General features: G+C 38.9%; 1 protein-coding gene across 13 annotated transcripts in view; it reads right to left on the bottom strand.

Annotated features, from left to right (window-relative positions):
• The window catches only part of ncoa2 (nuclear receptor coactivator 2), a 234854-nt gene that overhangs the window by 167245 nt on the left and 47559 nt on the right, over positions 1–20050 (bottom strand). Inside the window, exon 1 of one of the 13 annotated variants that reach the window (XM_052022841.1) lies at positions 6386–6404. The exons of the other annotated variants lie outside the window; for them this stretch is intronic. The gene's annotated coding sequence lies outside the window, so the exon portion shown is untranslated. Of the gene's footprint in view, positions 1–6385; positions 6405–20050 lie in introns of those variants that run through there. 13 annotated transcript variants of the gene reach the window in all.

Here is a 20050-nt window from a genome sequence, read left to right on the forward strand (position 1 = left end):
TGGAACTGAGGACCATGTGGAACTGGCACAGAAGAGGAATTGAGGCCTGGGGTAGATCAGCCATGATCAGATTGCCTGCAGAGCATGCTTGAGGGATCAGATCGCCTACTCCTACTCCTATTTTCTTGGGTTTACTGCCCACTCCCAATGCTCCACTTGGCAGCTGTATCTTCATCCTCCTTGGACCATCATTGAAAAACTATAAACCAAGTTTGGATTGTACCCACTTCAAATGCACACAAGGCCATAAATCAATGTGAACCTAGAAATGATTGTGTTGGCAATCGTTTCCAGGTGAAAACACATGCATTGAAAGATTGCACCCAGATCTTCTGTGTGCTGTTGGTAAATGTGTTTCCAACATCAGGCTCATCCTTGATAATGCCACTACTTGTGCAATGCCTACTTCCTCCCTTCCCAACATAAATTGGAGACCAAAAGTGAACATACGACTTTCATGGAACAGTCTCAGCAGAACTTAGGGCATATTGTACTTTGTGGCTACTTACACTATTTAAAGGACTATCTTGCTGACATTGGGAGATCAGACCAGGCAGATCCAGAACTCTTTGTAGGCTGTTCAATTCACAACATGTGCTTAAATCAATAAGGAATATTTCCTCCAGCATTTAGCTGCTGAGATACTCTTGCAATGGATGCCTCAGTAGAGCTTTTGGTCTCTCAAGACACTAGATCCTATTAAGATTTCTTTGATGAACATTATGTTTGAAGGCTCAAGATTTCATTGTTGAGATGAGTGGAAATGCTGCAGGAAGACCTGCTCCATGCTCCGATCAATCATGACCACAATGCAGTATGCCAATAACCAGATGGGGGAAGCCCATTGACGCAAGCTACTTTTCAGGACCACCTGGACTGATTGTAAGACATTGATAAATGAATCCTTGACCCAATTACTTAAAATGTTGCAACAAATGTTCTACAGCCAATCTGACCTTCAATTGAAAGGAAATAACACTAGAGTGGAAAGTCTCGCACCTGGAATAGATGGCAGGATCTACCTGCTGCCAGGTGGTTCTTATGCGGAGCTCAGTGTCCTAGGCTCACAGGAGCTCCTTCTTGATGTGATCTCATTGACCAGGATCTCCATGACTCTGAGTTAATATTGGACTCACCTCCCTTGCAGCCATTGTATAACTGGATGAAGATGCCTTTAAGGATTGCTGTACTTCTCAGACTGGTGCACAGCAAGGTATCTGAAGTTGCATTAAATTGAAAGTAGATCCATTGGGAACTGTACAAGTTGTACTTTAGTGCAACTTTCTGTGTACAAGCCACTCAGTGCTGTTTCAACCTTTTACTGTTCGATCTTGTATTTCTATGAGGGATCCACACAACCTTTAGCACTAACCACAGTTATGGTGTAGTACACCAAAAGAAAAACAAAATTCAATTTCTCGATTTCTGAAGGTTTTCATCCCCTTCTTTGGCAACTGGTGAAACCTATTTTTCTTACCAAGCCTCCAGTCACATTGCCTAGTTTTGTTTTAGCATCCACTTATTTCTAATTGGTCTTCTGAAGTGATAGGTTTTGACATTAGAAAGTCTACATTAGTGCTAGTTGTTATCCATTTGCCCTGTGATGGCATATCATAAAGCACCTTCCTATGTAAGACTGTTTGCACATGGCTCCAAGGTTTAAAGTCATCCACATGATAGACCTGCACTGTAGCCATTTTGATGGACACATGGAGCAGGAAGAACAAGGTGAAACTTCAGAACCTGCTCAAGTACCTGTGGCAGACAAATGCCAAAGTCAAAACTGAGAACAAATCAGTTGAAAGTCTAATGCTGAACTGCATGACTGCCTGTATTTTTTGAGCAGGAAGGACTTAATTGCAGTTTATGAAATATGAACTGCATGAATGATTATATATGATGGAATATAGATGCAGTCCTACAAAAGGAACTCCAATTACGCCCAATGAATTTACTCATTTTCAGAAACTATATTGCATCACAAAAATAATTCAATCCTAATTTTCTGTTTACATTTAATGATTGCAAAAAATTTCTTCTTATGTATTTCCAGTATTCTGCACTTATTATTGATAATGGTTTTTATTTAAGGCAAGTAAAGGCACTTGTATTTTTCTGGTACTTTAGATCATAGCTATATACACAAGGATCTTCACATATTTATTGGTCTAAATAGCCCAGATAGCTTAAGCTCCACCTCTTAACATCTGGCAGTGGTGTCAGATTACAGAACACTAGGGAAAATAGCAGCAGGGTCACAAACAAGCAAATATGGTTATAGAAAATCTGCCTACTCACTCAGCACATGCACGGCAAAACACAAGGTAAAGACTAGTCAACAGTTTCAAGGTTTCCCCTCACAAATAGAGCAAGCCTAATCAAAATCCAGTAGTTTCGTGCCTGCAGCAAAATTCTGGCATTCACTGAACTGGATTCCTGTTAACTGGTAGATTCAAGCCAGCGAAATGCCTTCAGAAACTTCAATCTCATTCGCTGCCAGCACAAATGTTATTGTAAATCAAGCAAAATGACAACCCGAAAGATTTATTTGCTGGTCTTACCATAAATTAACAGATTTAAAAGAACAACAAATTTAGTATGCACAATTTCCACAGGCTCGTGTTCAGGGACATGGACTTTCAAATCCCTCTGAGCTGCACTCACTGCAGTTGTTAGAACGCCTTCCCAAGCATGATGTAACATGATCGAAATTAAACCAGGAGAGACAGACAGGGCACGTGCCACAGACAGTGTAGGAAAGCAGTTTTCTTCACTCCTAAGTGTTCAATGTCGAACGAGTGTGGGTTGAATAGTTTTGCTATATCCATGCATTTAATTTAAAGGTGGGGTAAAAAGCAACACACAAGGCCAGCAACTATGCTGAAGTCTCTTTCATACGCATATCCTCGACATAGCCAGAAACTAAAATACTGCATTTTAATTCTACTAACTAATTGCAAAAGACTTTTTTTACTCCAATGTGTTATAGTTAAAACCCCCTCAATAGGTGAAAACAATGATCCACCAAGGTTACAAAGGTCAACGCAGTGCAATAAACTTCATTTCATGAGGAAAGAGATGCTTCCTCACTCACTGCAATTTTTTTCAACCAGCTACCACAAAACACCAGTGGATCCTGCCTCAAACAATCTGGGGACTGCCTTATAGACACTTTCATCAGGCAGCTGTTCAGGCAGCAATTGTGGTGAGAAAAACTGAGCTACCTGATGAAAGGTGATTGACCAGAAACATTTATCTCTTCAGATGCTGCCTCACTTGCTTAGTATTTCCAGCACTCTTATAATTTCAGATTTCCAGCATCTGCAAGTTTTTTTAAAATTAAATTAACAACTTGTCATTGTGTTAATGTGCTAAACCCTGTGTAGTTCCTAATTTTATTTTGTGGGTTAGATTTAGAAAAATAAAGGAAACATATTTAAAATAATAATACTTGAATCAAATAGGGAGTGGATGCACCAAACACAATACATTTTAAAAGAAACAAGTAAAATTCTGCTTACAAGTCAAATTTCCCAACATTGACAGAGATTACTAATCTAGCAGGGAAAGGTTTCCAATAGCAATGGAATGATTCATTTTTAATAATGAGCTGCTGGACAGTGTGGATGCACTCAATAATTTGGAAAATAAAGTCAAAAAGGTCTCTGTAAAACATTGGCTGTGTTAACCACAATATCTTCCATTAGCAGTAATTTAGTATCTGCCATCAAAATTGTGCATGCATATGGCATGCTAATTTTTCAGCTTCTGCCTGACTTTCCATCAACTGGCCCCAAGAGTACACTACTGTTTGGACAAGGTGACTGGATTTCAGCTAACTTCATACATTACTCCAAATACTGAAATACTTCAACTTCTCCCTACACCCCCACACAAAAATAAAATCAAGATTTACAAACACTGACAAAATGCTTCTGTTTACATTTACACACTATCAATTTATATGCCCAAAATGGTTACAGAGAGGCTTACATGATTTGTTCAAGGCCATGAACCAATATGATAAATATTTCTGATTTACGCATTGAGCTGGAAATTCAACACCATTCAATACAACTTACTCATAAACACTGTTTAGCATTACAGCTACAATAGCCATGTTAATTTTACAACTATTATGGCATTCAAGTACACAGTGCCCTCCCAGATACACCTTGTAAACACTTAATTAAATAACTATCCTTTAATTAGGATAGCAAAACTATATTACAATGAAAATCAAGAATATATTTGTAAGCTTAGAGGTGACAATTGCATGCCAGTTAAACTGAACATTTCTACAGAAAAATAAATCATAAAAAGTTAACTTATGCAAATACTTTGCTTCAAGCATTTGTCAAATAAACTATTTCCTGAAGTTTAGAAAATCAAGAACTTTGATGAATTACTTTTGAAATATAACACTGAAAAGCACCAATTGTAGTTTTAAATGCAAAGCTTTCTTGAATAATTTCTTTAAATCACACTTTGAACATAATCTCTAAATGCACAGTCACATCCATGAGCACTTGCACTTGAAAAATATGCAAAAGAAGTAAATTTAAATCTACTTGTACAGGCATGCTGCCGATTCTAAAAAAAATGCAAAAACCTTTTCATTCCCCACTACCACTGCAAGTTTCTTTATTCTTGTTTATAAGGCCTCTCAAAGGATGACAAACATAATTCAAATTTTCACTATAAAGACCAAATGCAGCAAACAGGATTCCGATCCTGAATTTTGCATTTTCCCTGTCATCAGACTGTTTCTCTCCAAAAGGCAGAAACCCGGGAGTGAAGGAGAGATGTCTGAGTAAGGTCAAACAGACTGCATGTTCTTGAAAATGGCCTTGGCCATGAACATTTTAGTAACTTCCACCTGAATTGGAACATTCGAAGAAGTAATTTTCTTAAGATCCTTACTAAGAAGTTCACCTTTAAACCACAATAATCAATTTCTAATTAGGTTTGCAGTTTAAAGTTCATGAGGACAAGATTTAGAAGCTGTAGATCATAAAACCGTCAAAAAACAAGTGTAACTCACATCAGCCAGGATGGGATCACTTGAATGCTGAAGTTGAAGGAAGCAAGTTCATTAAAAGAATCAAAATTTATTAGTTCAGACTCTTAAGACCCATAAACATCTTTAAGCCTTAAAAGTCCACCCAAGCATAGATTAAATCTACTGTGATTAAAGGGTCAGTCACCTCCAAATTCTGTTCAAATTGCCCATCTGTTCATCCATTTTGCTTTAACATTCCTCAAATTCACAGGATGCATGGTTTATCAAATGCATGTTATACCATAATGGTATCCTGCTAATATCGCTTTGCAACATATTTTACTTTTTCTTAATTTGCTTCTGAACTGACAGTTTTCCCTAACTTATAAGAATTAAGCAGCATTCCACATCAACATACAAACTCACGCATTATATTGCAGCAAATAATTTGGCATTAACTTCAAAACAGTATTCAAGAAAGCACAAAAACAATTTAGACCCTAGTGAACTTGACCTGAAGGTAAGGTATCTTTATTAGTCACATGTACATCGAAACACACAGTGAAATGCATCTTTTGCATAGAGTGTTCTGGGGGCAGCCCACAAGTGTCGCCACGCTTCCAGCGACAACGTAGCATGCCCAAAAATTCCTAACCCTTACGTCTTTTGGAATGTGGGAGGAAACCGGAGCCTCCAGAGGAAACCCACACAGACACAGGAAGAACATACAAACTCCTTACAGACAGCGGCCGGAATTGAACCTGGGTCACTGGCGCTGTAAAGTGTTATGCCAACCGCTACACTACTGTGCCTGTAAAAGCTCAGTTATCCGGCAATTGACAAAGGCTGGTTAAACAAATGTGTTGGTTAAACAAATGGTGTTGGTTAAACCAATATCGGCCCAGGCACTCTCCCAGTGTCAGCGCAGGCAATGCTCTGATTTGAGGTGCACGTCGGTATCCATTGGTGCTCAACCAATATCAGCCCAGAAGTCCCCAATATCAGCATGGCTGTCCCCTCAATATACATGCCCTCAGCACTGCCATGAAGTTGACCCAGGCACTCCCCCTGGATTATAGGGAACTAAACCATGCTGGTTAGTAAAGTGCCAGATAGTCAATCTTTCAGTTATTTTAAACCAGCTGCAAATTATCTATATTTTAGCAGAGTCAATAATCTTTTAAAATTCCTTCTATAACATGTTAGCATTCAAATATTTACACTGTTTCAATTAGGAACATGCCAAAGACTTTAACACACACAGTATTTGAGCAAGTAAAGCCAGCTGCAAAGGCATTTTTTAAACGAAAACATTCCTTCAATTTCACAAAACTCTCAAATCAGTTAAGTGAATTTCTTAAGATGGTAAAGAAATGAACCTACCCGTGAACATGTCAAACTGGTTTATAATGAAGTCAGCTTGCAAAAGGGATACTGTAGTTCTCAAGTACCAGAGCGATATAGTCAAATACTGACCAAAATGATGACAATTTGTCACGTTTTGACATTTCCCAAATGGTGAGCTACACCATGTCAGCTTTAGTGCACTGTTGCTCAAACTAAGTTTCTATTCTCTGAAACTCGTCATAGTTGGGTTGTGGCCTGTCATTCTTAAAACAACCACAAAGTTAATTGAATGTTTCATCTAACAGCAATTGGATAATGAGGCACTGTGGCGACCCACCTTCAACGCAAGCGAACCGGCTCCAAGGTTGGCACGCGTGTCGGCAGACAGGCCAGCCACAAAACGGTGCTGGGCCTTCTTCTTCAACAGTGAGGGGAGAAAGCCCGCGCACGGGAAGAGGTTCAGTTGGCGCACCTCTGACATCATCGCTGCGCATCGAGCGCGGGAACTTAACTGCTTAAAAGCCGGCGCAGCAAGGTTGGAATAAACCAGTCTCGAGTTCAACCCACCAACTATGTGTTGTTATTCCTAGCTCAGTGCGTAGCCCATCGCTACAGCACCACAATTAAAAATTGAATACATATAAAATATTCGTCCATGACATTAGCTGCTGAGCTTCCTTAAATCACAGTATTTCACCAACTACGGAGTACTTTGCAGTCATGAAAGGCCCTTCAAAAATGTGGCATCTCTTCTCTCTGTACAGATTCTAACAGACCTGCTCCAGCATCTGCAGTTATTTCCATTTTACTTCACTGATCTGTAAAAACTAGATAACTACGTATTTTAACCAATATATTGTCCCGTGCTGGTACTTAAGAGTTTGTTTTTTAAAAATAAGGATGGTTAGTTAACCATAATTGGCTAATATTTTATCAGTTATTTTCCACAAATTCAGCTGGTGTAGGATAGTTACTGGACACTGAGCACTCAAAAAGATGGATAAATATTTCCTTCACTTCATTTCACATGCAGAGAGTCAAATTGATTAGATGTAGGTTTTATGTCTGAGTGCATCTTTTGATTCTTTACTTCTCCCATTAACATCCCCTTTGCCCTGCACCATGACCTCAATCTCTCCTACCTTCCTCTCTATCACAGGCTTCCCTTTTGTTCTTTCCACCAGTCACTCCTTGACACTTTAAAACTTGTTACATCTCTAACCATAGAACCATACAGCACAAAACAGGCCCTTCGGCCCACCATGTTGTGCCATCCATCAAACCACCCTCACACTACCTAACCCCTTCCTCCCGAATATCCCCCCATCCCACACTCCTCCATATGCCTATCCAACAAGCTCTTGAACCTGTTCAATGTATCTGCCTCCACCACCACCCCAGGCAGTGCATTCCATGCACCAACCACTCTCTGGGTGAAAAACCTCCCCCTGACATCTCCCCTGAACCTCCCACCCATAACCTTAAAGCCATGACCTCTCGTCTTGAGCACTGGTGCCCTGGGAAGGAGGCACTGACTGTCTACTCTATCTATTCCTCTCAGTATTTTATATACCTCTATCATGTCTCCTCTCATCGTCCTCCTTTCCAGTGAATAAAGCCCTAGCACCTTAAGCCTCTCCTCATATTCAATACTCTCCAATCCAGGCAGCATCCTGGTAAATCTCCTCTGCACCCTCTCCAACGCCTCCACATCCTTCCTATAATGAGGCGACCAGAACTGAACACAGTACTCTTAAGTGTGGCCTAACTAGAGTTTTGTAAAGCTGCATCATCACCTTGTGGCTCTTAAACTCAATCCCGTGACTTATGAAAGCCAACATCCCATTGGCCTTCTTAACTGCTCTTTCCACCTGTGAGGCAACTTTCAATGAACTGTGAATATGAACCCCCAGATCCCTCTGCTCCTCCACACTGCCAAGTACCTTGCCATTCACCCAGTACTCTGCCCTGGAGTTTGTCCTTCCAAAGTGTACCACCTCACACTTCTCCGGATTGAACTCCATCTGCCACTTGTCAGCCCAGCTCTGCATCCTATCAATATCCCTCTGTAAGCTCCAACAGCCCTCCACACTATCCACAACACCGCCTATCTTAGTGTCGTCCGCAAACTTACTAACCCAGCCCTCCACCCCCTCATCTAAGTCATCTATAAATATCACAAAAAGTAGAGGTCCCAGAACCGATCCCTGCGGGACACCACTAGTCACTGCCTTCCAATCCAAGGGCACTCCTTCCACCACAACCCTCTGCTTTCTACATGCAAGCCAATTCCTAATCCACACAACCAAGCTTCCTTGGATCCCTTGGCCTCTGACCTTCTGAAGAAGCCTACCATGAGGAACCTTATCAAATGCCTTACTAAAATCCATGTAAACCACATCCACCGCACTGCCCTCATCAACCTTCCTGGTCACCTCCTCAAAGAACTCTATCAGGCTTGTGAGGCAAGATCTTCCCTTCACAAAGCCATGCTGGCTGTCCCTAATCAGTCCATGATTCTCAAGGTGTTCATAAATCCTATCCCTTAGAATCCTTTCTAACAGCTTACCCACCACAGACGTGAGACTCACCGGTCTATAATTCCCTGGCCTATCCCTATTACCTTTTTTGAACAAGGGGACAACATTCGCAACCCTCCAATCCTCCGGCACCATCCCCGTGGACAACGAGGACTCAAAGATCCTTACCAGCGGTTCAACAAGCTCCTCCCTAGCCTCTCAAAGCAGCCTGGGGAAAATCCCGTCAGGCCCCGGAGATTTATCTGTCTTAATATTATTTAACAACTTCAACACATCCTCTCTCTTGATATCTACAACCTCGAGAACATTACCCCTACCAGCACTCCCTTCCGCGTCATCAAGACCCCTCTCCCTGGTGAATACCGAAGAGAAGTACTCATTGAGAACTTCTCCCACTTCCGCCGCCTCCAGGCAAATTCTCCCACCTTTGTCCTTAATCGGACCTACCTTTACCCTAGCCATCCTCCTACCCTTCACGTACTTGAAAAAGGCCTTGGGATTTTCCTTAACCCTACTAGCCAAAGCCTTTTCATGTCCTCTTCTAGCTCTCCTCAGCCCTTTCTTAAGTTCCTTCCTTGCTACCCTATATTCCTCACGGGCCCTGTCTGAACCTTGCTGCTTATACCTCACGTACGCTACCTTCTTCTCCCTAACAAGTCGTTCCACCTCTCTCGTCACCCACGGTTCCTTCACCCTGCCATTCCTTCTCTGCCTCACCGGGACATATTTATCCTGCATAAGATCCCTGAACATCGACCACATCTCCATGGTACATTTTCCTTCAAAAAGGACATCCCAGTTTACACTGCAAGTTCTCTCCTTATAGCCTCGTAGTTCGCCCTTCCCCAATTGAAAAACCTCTTGTCCTCTCTGCACCTGTCCCTGTCCATGACAATTTTAAAGGTTATGGAGCAATGGTCACTGTCCCTCAAATGCTCACCCACCAATAGATCCTTCACCTGTCCCGGTTCATTTCCTAAAACTAGATCTAACATGGCATTCCCTCTAGTCAGCCTGTCAACATACTGCGTCAGGAATCCTTCCTGGACACATTTAACAAATTCCGTCCCATCTAAACCTTTGGCACTAAGCAGGTTCCAGTCTATATTTGGGAAGTTGAAGTCTCCCATTATAACAACCCTGTTATTTATCCAGTTCTGGTGAAAAATCACCAACATGAATTATCAACTCTTATTCTTTCTCAACAGATGTGGTGGCACCAAAGAACGCAATGAAGGGCATCTTCCTTATGCATGTGGCACTTTGTCTTTGCAAGGATTAAGCAGTCATCACTCCTACCAACAATACTGTAAACAAATATGTAGGTACTAATTTCAGAGGAAAGCAGTTAGTAAAATCTGATTGTTCTTCTCTTGAAAGCTTTTAAGGTAACCAAAAAACAAGAATGATGGCAACAGAAGGCAAAAATGGAAAATACCTTCTGGAACCATCATAATGCACGTGTGCCCACCAAGAAATTCTACAACCAGGTCCCAAACTACTCAACCAACTGGAGTAAGAGGATCAGAAGCACTGATGATAACCAATGCATCTCAGAGAGGCAGCCAAAGGAAATGGGAGAGCACCTGCACGGGGAACATACCTGCAGAGTCTTTGGAAACCACTTGCTATACAAAATTTCCGCCAAGATGTGGAAGGAGAAAACTCAGGCAACTCAGTGGATGAATTGAGCCAACTTACCCGTTCCTATAAGGAGAATCTCTAATTATGGACAATATGCCACACCCCTCAGTTTGATCAACCACTCAAGTATTATATTTTTAGGAATAAAACTGAATGGACTGAAATCCACAAATGATTTCCTTGGGAAGAAGTACTGAGACAGAGAGAGAGAGAGAGAGAGAGACAGACAGAGAGAGAGAGAGACAGAGAGAGATGCCACAGAGCAAATCTTCAACAGCTAATATGTGAAAAGTACCATAAGCATAAAACAACTCACCACAGCTTTGATCAGGTGTGGCACAAAGCACTTTAGCTCATGGAAAAAAAACTAGCAAATCCTTCATAACACATTAAATTACAACAGTGCAGATCAACAACAAAATTGTTAAATGGTTTGTAGCTCCATGAGGAGTATGTCATGCTTGCCTGTTCTCACCATGCATTTTCAATCTTTTCCTCAAACATGTCACACAAGACTGTTCAGAGAACTGGATACTTTGGGGGGCAGAAAGTCAACCACCTGCCCTTTGGTATTGATACCATTATGAAGCAGGAATATCTGAACTGCTTCAAAAATTCACAGAAATACTAGCTACAACTACAAAGCCTCAAAATTGAAATAAGTGTTACAGAATTGATAGAAAAGATAAAAAAGTGACATAAATAAGAGTTGATAATAATCTGATAATTGCATTTATCAGAGGGAAAAGGGATCAGCGTGCAAAGACCATGATTTAACACTGTCCATTCTGTCAATTTCCCCATCACTGCAGCTAGTTCTCAATATGGTACTAGATATTGCAGTGTTTGTCCTGTCCCCCACCATTCTAGGAATTCAAATACTAATGTGATAATGAACATTTTTCAACCATTATCTATCAGAATCGGAAAAAAAAGTTGGTTTCCATTTTATTTATTTTTATTCATGAATTGTGCAGGCAAATTTGCAGTTTTATTTTAAACAGTTTCCAAGTATAAAACTTTAATATGAACAGGACATTATAATTAAATGAGAAAGGTCAAGTAGACCAAATCGGTTTATGGGCATTTGTCAATTTTTTTTTAAAAACACATTCGTACTTCTGTGGTGATCATGTGGGCAGTCACTGACATTAAAAGCAACTCAGCTTCTAATAAAATAAATGAAAGATGGCTGGCAGTCACTTTCAAGACCAAAATTTAATTACGGTCTGAAAGTAAGGTCTGACTGATTTATCAGAAGAAAATGACAGTGTCTTGAAATCAATGGCATATGCTATATTTTTGTTGAATTACCAAAAGACAAAGGTGACTATAAGCTGCACTTATAACAGAGGGCAATTAAATATTTTGCAACAAAAGAGCATGTCATCTCATGTGAACAGCTGATGCCCAGTGTTGAATGGGAAATGGAGTGAGTTGTGGTCCCGTTCAGCTTCATAGTAATTGGGTTAGGGGAAAAAAAAGATATCAGGACAAATAAAATTCAGGCAGTTTAAACTTGTCTATTTTTGTATGGATTCTCAGCTCAGATATCTTAAAGGCCACTTTCTGCATTCAGAATGCTGTGAAGATCAATGCAAGTAACAAAGACCCTTCAGCCTACTTTTATTTCTCAATCCTGGGGAGAAAAAAATTACTCCATATTCCATCCAGAACAGCATTCAATAATTTAATCAACTCCAAACAATGTTTTCCTCATGTAGATTTATATTGTGAGAAAGTGCCGCCATTACTTGGCCAAGTCTGCTAACACTCAATTGGATTAATTAGATTGTATAAACTATTACAGTCTTTCTTTTACAATATTTTTATTAAATCCATGAAAAAAATACAGAATATATGCATCAAAAAAGAGTAAAAATACTACTGAATACATTGTGTTAAATCACACTTAAGATCACAATACTCTCAATTAATAATCACATATAATAGTTAGTTAATAAAGGAAAAAAAATTGAAGTATTTTATTATTAAAAAAAACTACTCCCACTACCAAAAACCGAAGCTGTGTGATGGAAAAAACAACAAGGGAAAAACCCTTAAAAACATAACAACTGTTACAGTCTTAGTGGAAATTCTGCCTCTTTGCTGTATTGAAATTCTTCCTTACCCCACTTTAAAATTTCCTAGGTGTGCTAGAAACTCCTCGGATACCTCTCTAGATTGGCTCAATTGGAAAGTTTAGAGTAGACCAATGACTGCAACATCAGGAAGATATCAATTAAAATTGTTCAAGACTGCCAAGAATTCTGATGATGCTATTGGTAAATATTTCCCATTATTAACCCATATGCAAGTTGTCACTTTTTCCAACCAATAAGTTGTCCAGGTCACAATTTACCCACAGAAATTTGGTGTATTCCATGGACCAGCTCAATAATAAATAAAACAGAAAATGCTGGAAAAACTCAGCAGGTCAGGCAGCATTTATGGAAAGAGAAACAGTTAATATTTCAGGTTGAAGACTACAGAGATCCATTAACCTTATGCAAAATTTTGCAAACAACAAATAATGTCTCCTTATAGGGAAGCAAATCTGGCTGATTGAGGCTTGGGCTCCGGAATTAAAAAAACAGAACTGAGCATTGGCACAATCCAGCAGTCTCACAACAAACATGACAAAGAACCTACCAAACAGAACAATTGCTGCAAAGATCACAAGTAAAGCTGGAGAACCACCACTTCTTTTCTTCACATACCTGAACTTCCCCGCAGAGAATCCCTGGCTCTTAGATAATAGATAACATAGGGAGAACAGCTGTATAAACATGCAAGACACAAAATGCACATCGCTCTACATACAATGCATGAAACATTAAACGCTGAATATACTATTTATTTTGCCACCAGAAAATATAAAATGAGCCAAAATTTGTAAAAAGTGTTTTCCACCTTTTGTTGTAACAGATCAAATGTGGATAACTGATCTCAGATGTCTTCCATATGAAATTTATACAGTATTTTGATTACATTCACTTACACCTAACAGTAGTTAACCCATAGACATACTGAAGTCTAGACCACACAGCTGAAGAATACTGAAGAATTTTCAAAATGTGGGGAAAGTGAAGTAAGAAAGCGAATCAGTATTGAAATATTCTTCCCCTTTCCAATTTCAGTGACTTGATAAACCAAACACTTATCCAATGAAAGCAAATTTCCTTGGGCAACCCTACCCTCCCTTAAAGGGATAACTTACTCAAAGCGCAGAAATTTTAAATAATTAGATTTAAGATAATGATCATAACATTGATATTGTTATAACTTGTAATTTTAATGTCAAATGAAAAATTCTTTTGAGTCAGAAAATCCAAGACACCGAAATATAAAGCAGTAATTTCAATCAGAAATATGCTAATCATCAAGGACATCTGAAACTAGCAAAGGTACTGAGAGATAAAATCTGAAAATGTTGAGACTGAAATCCAAGTTTATTTTTCAGGATGAAACTTTTAAGCAACTCATGACAGACATACTAAAAAGATTTATATCCATGAATCTATCTGTCAAGCTTTAGGAGATCCTAGGAGCTTTAGGGTAGTGTATTTGAGTTGTTACAGTTCAGTAAGTCCCAGATTCAGCTCTCAACAGTTCAGATGGTCAGGGCAGTCCAACAACCCTCATCCTTTATACTAATTAGCAACATCCCCTGATGGAAAGTGGTGCAGTAGCATCTTCTCAACCAGGTTTGGATCAGTTGTCCTCCATCAAATAGCTCAACACTCTCGTTCAGGCACTTGTCTGCCATTTATGGGAGGTAACAGAGAGAACTGCCAATGCCACAGAACAGTTGCCTGGCATTACTCATCCTGTTCAAGATTAAAGAACACTAATAGATAGGAAGATGGTTTCCTAAAAATAACCAGGTATACTTTTCACAAAGACCACTTTGCCTGTAACAACCAAGTATCAATACAGGCCAGTAGGTTCCTGTCAAAAAAAATCAGCTGATCACTCAAAGAAAACACTTGATGACTGTTTTTGTAAAATGCACAATCACAAATTAAACAAAGAAATTTCTTGGCTGAGTTCTTTGAAAGATAAATTTTATCAAAAGTGTAATATAAAAATTAGAATCTAATTTATTGTACAGATTTACATTGCAGTGGTAACATGAATGGCTCATTTGTAGTGCAACTGAAAACTCTCCAAATATGTGGTATGAAGGAATTATAATAGCACCATCTCCAAAATAAATTCAGCATTTTATAATATAAACATTTTTAGACAGGAAATCCTGCTATAAACCTCAGAAGATCTGAATACATAAAATCCATTTCTAAATGAAAATTCAGACCAGTCAATTTGAAATCACACAACCAGTAAATTCTACCCTAATCAGACAAGAAGCTTGATATCACATGATTACTTGTGTTCTTTCAGCAAGGTTGTTGTTATTCTCACACCAATCCTATGGCATGTGAAAACATTACTACCAGTACTTGGCCCACTTTTCATTACTACCACTGGGGAGGAGGTACGGAGCCTGAAGACCCACACTCAACGATTTGGGAACAGTGTCTTCCCCTCCGCTATCAGATTTCTGAACGGTCCATGAACGCTACCTCATTATTCTTTTTTTTGCACTATTTTGTAATTTATAGTAATTTTTATGTCTATGCACTGTATTGCTGCTGCAAAACAACAAATTTCACGTCGTATAAATCAGTGATTATAAACCTGATTCAGAAGCACTCCAATAACTCTCAGAATAAAGCAGCAATCAATTAAAGAGATTTTGTTTTATTGATTGGTATCTAATTAATTTGTTCATCAACTCCGACTAATTAACAAAAATGAAGACAGATGCTGGAATCTGGAACAAAAATAGAACACTGGAAGAACTCAGCGGGTCAGGCAGCAGTTGTGAAGGCAAAAAAAGGTGCAAGTCGACATTTTGGACTGAGACGCATTAGGTTAAGTAAAAAATGTGTAAGTTTCAAAAGCATGCCTCCTCAAAATTTCCATCAAAACATCTGCATTTTTATTGTCATTGGTTATTTCTCCAACATGGCCTAATTATTTCAGATTAACGAAGTTAATGTGCAAAATTGTATTGTAAATGCTGGTAACAGTAAAAATAAAGGCAAGTTTAAACTAAAACATTTTCTCCTGGAACCTCCACACCACTCCACCCCTGTACCTTCCTGCATCGCAGCAGAAAGGCATCAGCAAAACACCACCAACATCATTAGTTAGTTATCATTCTCCATTGTAAAAGTTCTTCTTTAAATCTTTCTTTTACTGCTCATGTCAAAAATGGCTCAGGCTCATTCCAGAACCAAAGTCTTTTGTCACTGCTCAGGATCTAATGAAATCGCCATATTTCTCTCGATGACTCACCTACAAACAAAAACAACTGCAGTTTGTTCCAACAGCTGATACAGAAATGGCAATTACAATTTTACAGAATTATAATGGATATATGTTTACCTTTCATTGACTCTTCCACCTTTAAGTCAACTGATCAGTAAAGTACCAAGTTGTATACCCTTTATTTGACATCCATATTCTCCATTAACTTTGAAACACATTTTCTTATTTCCCAGCATGAAGAGGAAAGCAGTAGTGCGCCTTTCACGTGATTACCCTCAACAAACATTTAAGCACTTATTATAAGGTGAAACACAGAATAATTCTTAAAACTATTAACCCTGACAGTTGGGCCATACTATTCGTCACGAGTGCCACAGGCCAAATTCTCTGTAATTCTGATGTTGGGGCCAAAGGCTTGCTGCCCCACTCACGATTGGCTTCACTCCCTGGAAAGGTGAGCTGACACCTGACAGGCAGCTTCTTATTGAAACCACATATATTTCACTCCCTCATGATATCCTTTGCAACCTCAGAAGCAGCAACCCATAATATTAGGAGCCATGTTTGAGATACTAATAGGTGTGATACAGTATTGATGGTCCTCTTTTACAAAATGCATTATACAAATACACCACAATAATTTCCTTCTGAGTTTCATTAAAGTACAATGCAGAGTTCTGAATAAATACATCCTCTGCTACCTAAATGCTGCTCTTCAGCAACATCCAATAACAGATTGGGCTCTACATATTATACCGATCTTCTTTAAAAACACATCCATTGAGCTTTGTTACAGCATTAGAAAATCTTAACAGTGAGGTCCCCTTTTGGCCTACTTTATTGTGTTAGCTCTTCGAAAGAGTGTTCCAATTAGTCCTACTCTCCAGTAGGGACACAAACCCTGAAAGACCACTGGTCCGATGTACAAATTCCTTCCGCAATACTGCATACAGTTTGCCAAAAAGGCAATCAGATTCAATCATTTTGAAGTGTTGCTTGAGTGAATAATTGGCTACCTAGCCAGTGAAAATAGTAATCATTCATGCCAGAACTGAAACGTAAATTTTGCATTGTATAAAAGAACTTCTTAAAAAACTCAGTATTCGTCATACAGTAGATAAGAATCGATGAAGTGTCAAGAATAAACGGTTTCATACACATTGAAATGCCAGTTTTACCCCAGTGGGTTTCTTCTTCTTCAAAAAAGTATGCAAACACCATGAAACTGAATAAAGAATTGCATCGTTCTACTTAGCAATTTCCACTGCCCCACCCTCACATCGGCCCCTCCACTCTATTAGCTTTGCCCTGCCTATAACCTAAACCTACAAGAAGCTGTGCTTATGCACTACGCATCTGTTAAACTTATTTCCACCCCCCACCACTATTGCTGAATTCTGCTGGTATTCAGCCAGTTCTACTTGCCAATACACACCAGGCTAACTGCCAATCATTTGTCATCTCACAGCCCTTCCTCATAAAGCAAGAGGAAGCTGACTTTAAAGTACACTACCTGCTTTCATTATGAATGACTGGCAGTGCCAGCCTTACGCCTTCAGTCAACTATGTCCATTTTTATTTTGCTGCATTGTTAAACTATAACTTTCCACTTGTTTAAACAAGGAGTAAACTATTTTAGAATATCTTCTCTGAATAATGCATTTATAAATTTAAGAAATTGAGAGTACACAGATAAACATAAACAAAAACATTGCTTTTTAAAAGTGTTCTAACTTGTTATTGTATTTTATCTACTCACCAAACCAAAGACACAACATTCTTGCCATCACGACAAAGACAAAAAAAACTTTTGCTGCAAATCATTCATAATAATTTCTAAAGAAAATTGCAAACATTTAGAGTTGAGGAAACCTATGATTCCTCCCCACCCCCCCCCCCCCCCCCACCACACACACACATAAACCTCAGCATTGCTTTCACTCCTTTGGACAAAGTGATTTTTCAAACAGGCAGTAAAAATCCAAAACTGGAAGGAGCAATATCGTATCAATATACTGAGTATTTTCCAAGAATATCACAGAGCAGTAAATCAAAAGCAAAATTGCAGCTGAATTCCGCTCTCCCTTGTACACCAGTTATTAATCATAATTTGTTAACTAGGTTCTTCTGACATATACAAGTGAAGGATATGTGGCGCCCATAACAGAGACTGCACCTCTAAAGTACCTCATTGGCCCTGTAAAGCTTTGGCATGGTTTCAGCTAATGAAAGCCATTATAAGAAATTCCAATTGTTATTATTTCTCTTTAGTATGAAATCAATGGTGTGATTATTTTACAACGGAACTATTTCACTACAACAGACAAAAATTCAACTTTCATTTTTACTCAAGTTAAAAAATTAAACAGTGCTAAATAGAACTAAAGAAATATAGGAATATGGAAAAGGTTTCCATAGAAACTAACAATGGCAGTATAGTGTCTAATTACATCAGTATCCAAACAAAAATTAGACTAGGGGTGTGCACTTGAAATGCTGCATCCCAACACTGGCTGTAAGCCACCAGGAGGAGAACACATTTCAACATTTTGTAATCATTCAGCTCATCTTTTACTGCAAGCAAAATATGGTCAACCTATCTGCAGCAACAGATCTCTCAAAAAGGGATCAGCAATGATAAACAAAAATAAAGAATCCTTCTGGGAAAGGAAAAGCAACTTCCAACCAGATTTGCCCTTGTCCTGAAACAAGCCAAAGGAATTTATAGTAAACTGGTGGTGCAATATGCTCATTTCCAGCCAAGTTCATACCTAGACCCCAGGAATTATGTTTAAGGATCTTTCAGCCATTTGTGTAGGGTTGTGTTGTCTAATACCCAAGCCAAGAGAGCCATTCCCTTAACTGGATACACACACTCTAGGTCTGATGCACTCAAAAGGACAAAATACTCTCCGACTGTGACATCATCTGTCTAAATACAGAGCCAAGCACCGAAAATATTATTGTTCATATTTTCAAACAGCTGATGTTCTATATTTTTTGCTTCACCACCTGATTTGCATTGCTCACTTCACAACTGGGGAAGAGTGGAAAGAATAGTCTATAGCTCGATGTTCCCCTGAATTCACTTGGAGTTAGCCTGTTACAATTAGATTGACAAAAGAAACTATTGTTAAGATAACAATCTGAGCAGATTTAATTAAAGGGTCATCATGAACAGCAGTGCATCAGAATCACAAAGCTGGCAACTGACATCTGAATTCTCCATAGATCTATGATTAATGTTCCCTTTGTTAGGAGAGACATAGATGTGTTATTAATACAAAGATAAGAAAACTGTTTTGCCTCATCGATAACTCCTTCCCCAAAAATATAATCAAATTCACTTGAAACTTTGTGACTCTGTAACAAGCTATGGAACAAACTCTGGGAAATATCAACTACTTGCCAGATCACCTGGATTAATGACTGAAAGTCCCGACCAATCAGTTGAATAAATAAAGGAGAACATGGATGTAGATGTCACATTTGCAGACAGCAACCACTGATGAACAATGAAATAACCTGGCAACTTACAACTGACTCAAATAGAGCAACCTGTTAATACACTCCCTGGCAAATGGAACTTCAGAAATTTTCAACGACAGGGTGAAATTTTGATATTAAATTCATCACAATCCAGAGCCACTAACCAAACTGACACACAAGAATCATCTTGAAGGGAGGAGAGGGGAAGAGAGCAAGAGCGAAGAACCAGGAAATTATAGACCCGTTAGACTAACATCTGTTGTAGGAAGTTATCGAAATCTATAATTAAGGACAGACTGAATGAGCACTTAGCTGTAATTTGAGCTGATTAGACAGAGAGCCAACAAGGATTTATAAAGGGTAGGTCATGTCTAACGAACCTAAATAATTTTTTTTAAGGGGAAATAAGTAACGTAGAAGAAGAGGGGATATATATGAATGTGGTTCCAGAAGGCATTTGAGAAGGCTCCATGCAAGAGACAGCTAAAATTAAAGCTCAGAGAATTGAAGCACATTATTGATTTAGTTAAGAGGCAAAATAAGGATAATGACAATGCACTTGAATTGGCAGGAAGTAACCTGTGATGTCCAACAAAAATTTGTGGAGGTTCAATTATTCACTATATTTGGTATTAGCTTGACTAACATAATAGAAAATCCTATATCCAAGTTTATCAATGGCACAAAGATT

This window comes from Pristis pectinata, chromosome 9 (assembly GCF_009764475.1).
Source record: "Pristis pectinata isolate sPriPec2 chromosome 9, sPriPec2.1.pri, whole genome shotgun sequence".
Lineage (NCBI taxonomy): Eukaryota > Metazoa > Chordata > Chondrichthyes > Rhinopristiformes > Pristidae > Pristis > Pristis pectinata.